The sequence below is a fragment of the Varanus komodoensis genome, unplaced genomic scaffold (genome assembly GCF_004798865.1).
Source record: "Varanus komodoensis strain SLA01 unplaced genomic scaffold, ASM479886v1 scaffold546, whole genome shotgun sequence".
NCBI classification, from domain to species: Eukaryota; Metazoa; Chordata; class Lepidosauria; order Squamata; family Varanidae; genus Varanus; species Varanus komodoensis.
Genome location: NW_025336152.1, coordinates 17,613 through 25,924, shown reverse-complemented (window position 1 = coordinate 25,924; position 8,312 = coordinate 17,613). Strand labels below are relative to the sequence as shown.

Here is an 8,312-nt window from a genome sequence, read left to right as displayed (position 1 = left end):
CAGAGTGTTGAAAGCCGTCCTCAGCAAGACACCGATAAAGCCAGCTGAGAAGGGACACATCTTCAAGACTTGGCTTATGCCTTGGCTTTCTTCTAGTCTATCCAGCCTTGTCTGTGAACAGGGGCCAGCAGATCAAGCCAGAACTTGCCCTGGAAGCAAAAATGACAAAACGGAAGCTGTCCAAGGTTGGGTACCTCCTGAGAAGGACAGACCTCCTGGAGAAGACCACCCTGCTACAGAAAGTCACAGGCAGCAGAAGAACAGGGAGGCCCATTAGGAGACGGATCGACTCCATCAAGGCAGCTGCATACTGGGATTTGCCAGGGCAGCATATGGCTGTGAAGCACAGGACTCTCACTCATAGGACTGCCACAAGCCGGAGGTCGCGTGATGGCATGTAGGAAAGCGAAACGCTTATTGCCCTGCCTTCCCTGCAACAATGCTGCACATGGGAGCTCACCCTCAGGAGCATCAAGAAAATCAGAACAGCGGACTGCATCCTGTCCTCAAGTCAGCAGGAAACCCTGGGAACCGCCACAAATAGGAACGCAAGGTTAACCCATCACAGAATCCGAAAGTGCAGCTCCTTGCAGAACTCACACTCAGCTGTGTCCCTGTGAGTCTCACGCAGCTGCAGCCTCTCCTCACAAATACGTAGATCCCCAAATCACACCCTGCTTTGCTCTAGGTGGAGGGATGGGAAAGAGTCCTGTTCTTTCTGTCTGAAAGTAACAGGACTTGGGGAATGGCCATGCTGCAAGAAGTAGTCAGGAGACCCAAGTGTTTTGGCAACACAGAGCTGGGGTACTCCTGGTCCAACGGCTACGAATGGAACAGCTCTTTAGGAGTTACAGCAAGATTTCCAAGACAAGAGAGACTGGCATGGCGTCGGAACGGCAGAGCGGTGATTAATGGAGCTCCGTTATCACGCTGGTAGTATCCAGTGGTGGGCCGTGGGAGGCATATCTAAGCTCTGTTGGGGCTGAAGATTGAGTGCCTGGGGAGTCTTCCAGTTGGGGTGGGGCAGCAACCTCACGTCTACTGGGAGAAAATGAGGCAGTTCTCAGCTGGTTAATACAGGGGAGAGGTTTTTTGCTCCCTCAAGTTCTCGGCACGCCTTAAATATTTTATAGAACTAGTAGAAGCGTTTGATTTACTGGGAAGCATTTTCATCGGGGTTTTTTTTTTTTTTTTTTTTACAATATTACCTGTGGAAATGCTGTATTTGCTGCAAATAGCTACAAAGAAAAAAGCCCTTTGGATGGAGGGAGGAAGTCCCCCCCCCTCCCCCTGGACTACACAGCAACTGAAATAAAGAGAGATGGAGTATTTTGTAAGTAAGAAAAAGACTTTTATTTTTTAATCTCTCCAAGGGCGAAGAATCAATTAAAATAATTGTTTACTGTGGAATTGTGATAGAAGATTCTTCCTATATGTGCTTGTGCTGGACCACTGCCAGAGTTCGCAGCCTTCTTTCTCTTTGTTCCTGGGACCTCTGGACACCTGCCAGTCTTTGTAATTACTGTTACTGTGGAAGAGATACAGAAGACATTCTTGGAAATACAGACTTCTTTAACAGCTGTGCAATTCTCCCAGCAGATGATAATAATACGACAGAAGACTCTTTTAGAGCAACTTGATTGTTTGTTAATGGAACAAAAAAGTGGATTTGATAAATTAGACACTTCCATTAATCAGGCTTTGGGCAGGTGATTTATACCGGAACAGAATATGCAAAATATCAAACAAGCAGAAGAAAAATTTGAAACTTGAAAGACAACAAGTGCAATTGGAATATTAACACAGCTAGTGAACTCAATAAAGGAAAAGGAGAAGATATTTTGGCCACAACTCAAGGCACATGATGCATCACAGACATCATGACATCTCAATGTAAACAGACAGAATGTAACACAATCAGTAAATTTTATAACTAAATTTTTATGGGAGCTGTATGTCATCTCAGAGAAGGAGAAATTAACTAACCATTTAAAAGAGGTTCTGTTTATGTGGCTGCAATTGAAGACTCCATTACAGATATTACGATGTTTTAATGGGAAAAAAACCAAAAAGGTCTGGTAGAGGAGTAAAGAAAAAGAAAAAATAAACAGGGCAGAGGTGCAAAGGGAAGATAAGAGAAATTTCTTTCTTTTTATTCCAAAAAGGGGTGATTCATATAGGTTGGTATGCTCACACATGAAGTAGAAAGACTAAGCTATTATTGCTGGTGAAACAGTAGTAACTTAGCGTAATGAAATCCTGTCTAAAAGGTATTATTGTCAAATGGATATCTCTGACTATATTTGTTACAAGCTATTGTTGTTGGTGATATATGTTAACGATTGTAAACAGCTGGGCTTTTATATGGAGTTAACCATATTTGATTAAATGGTGTTTAAGTTAGATGAAACATTAGCAATGTAACTTAAAGAAAATTGTTTTAAAAGATATTATAAGTATTAGTCATCACCAAGTAGAGTAGTTAAGACAATTGTAGAGATGTTAAATGGATATCTTTGATGTTATGTGTAATTGTGGTAGTGAGGAAGCTATTTATTATGAGAAAATTGAAAAGAACTTGAATTGTCCAGAAATGTTTAGATCCAAAGTATTACTGAAGAAGAAAGAAAATATTCCAATCTCATTTAACTTGGAGATGCTTCCCTCTGACATTGGTCAAGAGAAACAGGACTTGGCAAGAAATGATGAGACTGATTTTACTGATGAGGAAGAGGAAGATAGTGACTTCTGTCAAATTTGAATGTTTTTTTTTTTAATTGGCCGGAGAAATGGGATTTGCTTCTGATCTAATGATGTTTTCAAGTTATTATAAATGGATTTTAGTATAATCGTAGAATGTTAAAAAATATGTAGGAGGGGGCTGACCCAGTAAATCCGGTGTGTGCAACGATTGTTGTTTGTAGTTTTAGTTTTTAAAATCTTAATGTAATTTCTTAAAAAAAAAAGATTTCCAAGACAACAGCATGCCAGAATTATCTTAAGAGTAAAAGCTGGCAAGTTGCTCCTTAAGTGAAATGCATCGTGTTTCATTTAAGAAGAAATTCCTGTTCTGGCAGGTGAGCCGGCCACGGAGTCAGCTCGGGAAGATTCATGCCTGCGGAGAAGGCTCAGGCCTCTATGATCACACGAGTGCTTGCCTGCCCAAATCTGCTCTCTGAAGGTTTGTGGTGTCGATTGGTGTCATAATCCCAGGCCTGACTGCGTATGCGACCCACAGCGCTCAGGTGGCCCTGCCGTGATGTTTTGCACCTTGCCGCAGGTAGGAAGCTGCTGAAGGAACCAGGTCCGTGGCTGCCAGCTTTCCCTGGTGTCGGCTCCTCTGCACTATTTATTGCACTTCTCTACCACCCTGTAGCCTGCAGGCTCTCTGGGAGGTTTGCAGTGATTAAAATCACATATGCATTAGATAAATATTTGTGTTAAATAACGCTAAAACTACAAACAACGGAACAGGATAACAGCACAGCAAGTAGGGCCTTCTCCAGCATTGCACCCCATCTTTGGAATACGATCTGGCCTGAGGTCTGGTTGGCACCAAGTCTTTTGGTTTTTAGGCGCAACTGAAAACAGAGCTGTTATTTTTACAGGTGAATTTTGTGGTATTAATTCTGTTTATTTATGGATGATATTATTATTATAATATTATTTTGTCTTGTACCAAATGTCATATTTTGTTTGTACTCTTTTATGTTGTTAGATTTTAACATGTTGTAAGCACCCAGAGAGCCACTGGATTGTAGGCAGCATATAAATGGAATTAAATGGGGGCCGACCTGGCCTGCATAACGGGCACCTGGGCAGGAGAGGTGGGGGGATGTTGCCCTCTCCCAATTGTGCCCGCCCGGGTATCTGGTCCAGCACTGGTCACGGCCGGAGGGAAGGGGGGGGTCACTTTAGTTTACTGAGCCTCCATCTCTCTCACAGGACTTCCTGTCCCTTCGAGACCAGGGCTGGAGTGTCTCTACTTGGAGTTGGGTGACCGAGACAGACTGGGGATTCTGTTGGTGTACCATGCACCCTTCTGCCCAACAGTCTCCCTGCCTGAGCTGACAGAGATTGTCTCGGACCTGGTGTTGAGGACTCCCAGGATGTTGGTCCTGGGGGACTTCCATCTCCATGCCGAGACTGGTCTGACCAGGGCGGCTGAGGACTTCATGGCCTCCCTAAGGGCCATGGGGCTGTCTCAACATGTCACCAGCCCAACCCATGAACGTGGACACACTCTGGACCTGGTTTTCTCGACAGGCCAGGAAGAGGGTGGTCTGAGGGTGAGGAATTTATGCTTGACTCCCCTGTCATGGTCAGATCACTTCCTGGTGAGGTTTGTGCTTGAGAGCGACCTCTCCCTCTGTAAGGGTGCGGACCCGATTGTGTGGGTCTGCCCCTGGAGCCGGATGGATCCGGAAGGATTCCTGAAGGCCCTGGGGGAGTTTCTGGCTGACAAGACGGGTGCTCCTGTGGAGGCTCTGGTCGAACTGTGGAACGGGGAGATGACCAGGGCTGTAGACACGATCGCTCCTAAGCGTCCTCTCCCACCAGGCAGAGCCCGTTCTTCCCCTTGGTATACTCCTGAATTGAGGGCGATGAAGCAGGTTGGGAGACAGCTAGAGTGCAGGTGGAGGAAATCACGGGATGAATCTGACCGAACACACCTAAGATCCCACTATCGGGCCTATGCTGTGGCGGTGAGGGTGGCGAAAAAGAGATTTTTTTCCGCTTTCATTGCCTCCTCACAATGACGTCCAGCGAAGCTCTTTTGAGTGGTGCAAGGCCTGGTTCGTCCAGGTCTGAAAGAAGATCTGATTCCACCCTCAAAGGCCCGCTGTGACGACTTTGCCAGGCATTTCAGGGAGAAAATCGCTCAGATTCGTCATGAGCTGGATTCCACTATTGATTCAGAGGTTTTAAGGGAGACACCAATGCTACTGTCTGGTCCAGAATTATTGGATGAATTTCAGTTACTGCGGCCCGATGATGTGCACAAGTACGTCCCACCACTTGTCTTTTGGACCCTTGCCTGTCTTGGTTAATAAAGGATTCCAAGCACGGGATTGGAACCTGGATCTTGGAAGTGGTTAACGCTTCTCCCAGGGAGGGTCGGGTGCCTGCCCCTTTAAAGGAGGCGGTAGTCCGACCGGTCCTGAACAAGGTGTCACTGGATCCAGAGATGGCCACTAATTATAGACCAGTGGCCAACATCCCGTTTCTGGGCAAGGTGTTAGAGCGGGTGGTGGCGGGACAACTCCAAGCACTCTTGGATGAAACTGATTATCTGGACCCATTTCAGTCTGGCTTCAGACCCGGGTATGGTACTGAATCTGCCTTGGTCGCCCTGTATGATGACCTGTGCAGGGAGAAGGACAGGGGGAGTGCGTCTGTGTTGGTTCTCCTGGACCTCTCAGCAGCTTTCGATACCATCGACCATTGTATCCTTCTGGATAGGCATACGGGATTGGGGGTCGGAGGCACTGGTTTGCAGTGGTTCCGCTCCTATCTCAACGGCCGATTCCAGAAGGTGGTGCTGGGGGACTATGGCTCTGCGCCATGGCAGCTATGCCATGTAGTACCGCAGGGGTCCATTTTGTCCCCTTTGCTGTTCAACATCTACATGAAACCGCTGGGAGAGGTCATCAGGAGGTGTGGGCTGCGGAACCATCAGTACGCTGATGATACCCAGCTCTACCTCTCGTTTTCCACCAATCCAGGCTGTACTGAACTGGTGCCTGGCCGAGGTAATGGGTTGGATGAGGGCCAATAAACTGAAGCTCAATCCAGACAAGACGGAGGTCCTGTTGGCTGGCGGTTCAGGCTTCAGAGAAGGTGAATTGAAACTTGTCCTGAATGGGATTGCACTCCCTCCTAGGGACAAGGTCCGCAGCTTGGGAGTGCTCCTCGACCCAGAGCTTTCACTCGAAGCTCAGGTAATAGCAGCGGCGAGGAGCACTTTCCTCCAGCTTCGGCTGATTCATCAGCTGCGCCCCTATCTCGAGTATAACTGCCTCGCAACAGTGACTCATGCGCTGGTGACTTCCCGTCTTGACTTCTGAAACGCACTCTACGTGGGGCTACCCTTGAAGATGGTCCGGATACTTCAATTGGTTCAAAATAGAGCTGCCAGGCTGCTGACGGGAACTGGACGTTATGTTCACATGACTCCAGTCCTCCGTCAGCTTCACTGGCTCCCCATTGAAGTCTGGGCCCAATTCAAGGTGTTGGTGATGACCTATAAAGCCCTAAACGGCTTGGGTCCTGGTTACCTGAAGGAGCGCTTACATCCATATATGCCCAGCTGCCCCCTGAGATCAGCGGGAGAGGCCCTTCTCTGGGAGCCCTCAGTGAAGGAAATTAGGAGGGTGGTTACTCGGAGGAGGGCTTTCTCAGCGGTGGCGCCTAAGTTATGGAATGCACTCCCCAGAGAGGTCCGCCTGGCACCGTCGTTATTTGTTTTTCGGCGCCAGGCGAATACCTTTTTATTTAAGCAGCATTTTAAATGTTAATACTATTGAATTTTATCTGGCCAGGGTGGCTTATTTTATTCTAATGTATATATTTTAATTTTTATTTATACGGTTCTAATTTATTGGTGTAAGCTGCCCCGAGGCTTCGGCGAATGGGGCAGCATAAAAATGTTTTAATAAAGAAATAATAAATAAATAACTCCATCCTTCCATCTGTCCATCCATCCTGCGACAGAGCAGCTGATAATACTCAATATTCAAAACATGATTAGAGATCTAAGAATTAAAATAACTTGAAATCAAAATGGTTTTCACCTGGTGCTGAAAGGAAGCTAAAGAGGGCACCAGGCTTATCTCCCTGGGGAGCATATTCCTGAGATCGGTGCCACTATGAAAAGGCCCTGCTCCTGCTTGCTAACCTTCCAAACTTCTTTTAAATTCTACTAAGCAGTCTGATAAAAGGCCCCTGATATGCTAGCTTAGAAACTGTGCTTCCTACTCTTGTGTTTACCGCTAGGAACTCTCCCTATGAAGAGGAGGGTCCCATCCCCACGGAAGAGAACAAGCGAATACCAGTTGGTAAACAGGAACTGGATTCAGAAGCCAAGAATCCAAAAGGTGACCCATCACACCCACACTTTCTTCCCCTCACATGACTAGAATAAGCCCCCAAAATGCAATTTGCTGCCCCTGTTATAATGCTCCCAAAGCGCTAGTTGGAGACGGGGCCCTGCCTGAAGGTGGAGGCGGGAAGGCTGCAATGGCAGGGAGCCTCCTGGGCCTTTGGCTCCCCAGGATCCCGTCATGCCGCACCAGGCCGTCTCGCTGTTCCAGGGGTGACATGCTTGACTAAATAGGAAAATGGAAGACAAATAGATTAAGGAAATTATGATAATGTGGACACAAAATTTTGGATATAATATTGAATTAGAAAAGTAGCAAAAGCTGTGGGAGAGAAATATCAAGGTAATATTAGCAACTCTGTATGAAGAAAACTTATACTAAATATTTTATAGAGGGTATCGGTTGCCAAATAAATTAGCTAAGAAGTTTCCAAATATGTTAAATGGATGTTGGAAGTGTAAACATAAATTGGGTACTTTTACTATATGTGATGGACTTGTGAAAATGTGAAAAAGTATTGGATTAAACTACATAAATGTAGTCGATTTTACATGTAATTACTGTGGTGATGATTGCATTCGCTTAATACTTGAAAAGTGAACAACTACCCATCGATGAACTGATCCTAAAAAAAAAAAAAAAAAAAATTCTGGACTGTGCAGAAATGGACAGATTGACGTTACCATTGAAGGAGAAGGAAGATATTGACCTCCATCAAACTTGGGACTCTTTTTATTATTGGCTAGGGAAACGGGATTTTGCATAGATTTAAATATGTTTTTTAAGTTATTATAAATGAAAAAGAAGGTTGTGGGGGCTGACCCAGTGGGCTCAATGTTTTTGATGATGGATGTTGTTTGTAGTTTGTTGGTTTTTAGGAGTATACTTCAAATAAAACGGAGATAACTGGGTCTCTTCAGCCTAGAGAAGAGGGGACTCGGAGGGGATCTGGTGGCGGCATACAGGTATGCCAGGGTGTGTCACGCAGAGGAGGGTAGAGGCCTGTTCTCCCCTGCAGCTGAAGACGCTCAAACAGCAAAGCTCAGGGAATCCAGGTTCCCTTTAGATGCCAGGAAGTACTTCCTGAGGGTGTGGACCCAGAGGATATGGGACAACTCCAAGCTCTCTTGGATGAAACTGATTATCTGGACCCATTTCAGTCTGGCTTCAGACCCAGGTACGGTACTGAATCTGCCTTGGTCGCCCTGT

At 46.0% G+C, this 8,312-nt stretch overlaps 1 protein-coding gene across 1 annotated transcript in view; it reads left to right on the top strand.

Annotated features, from left to right (window-relative positions):
- Positions 1-8,312, top strand: part of LOC123032433 (gastrula zinc finger protein XlCGF7.1-like) — a 9,934-nt gene that overhangs the window by 315 nt on the left and 1,307 nt on the right. The gene's annotated exons all lie outside the window — the stretch shown is intronic.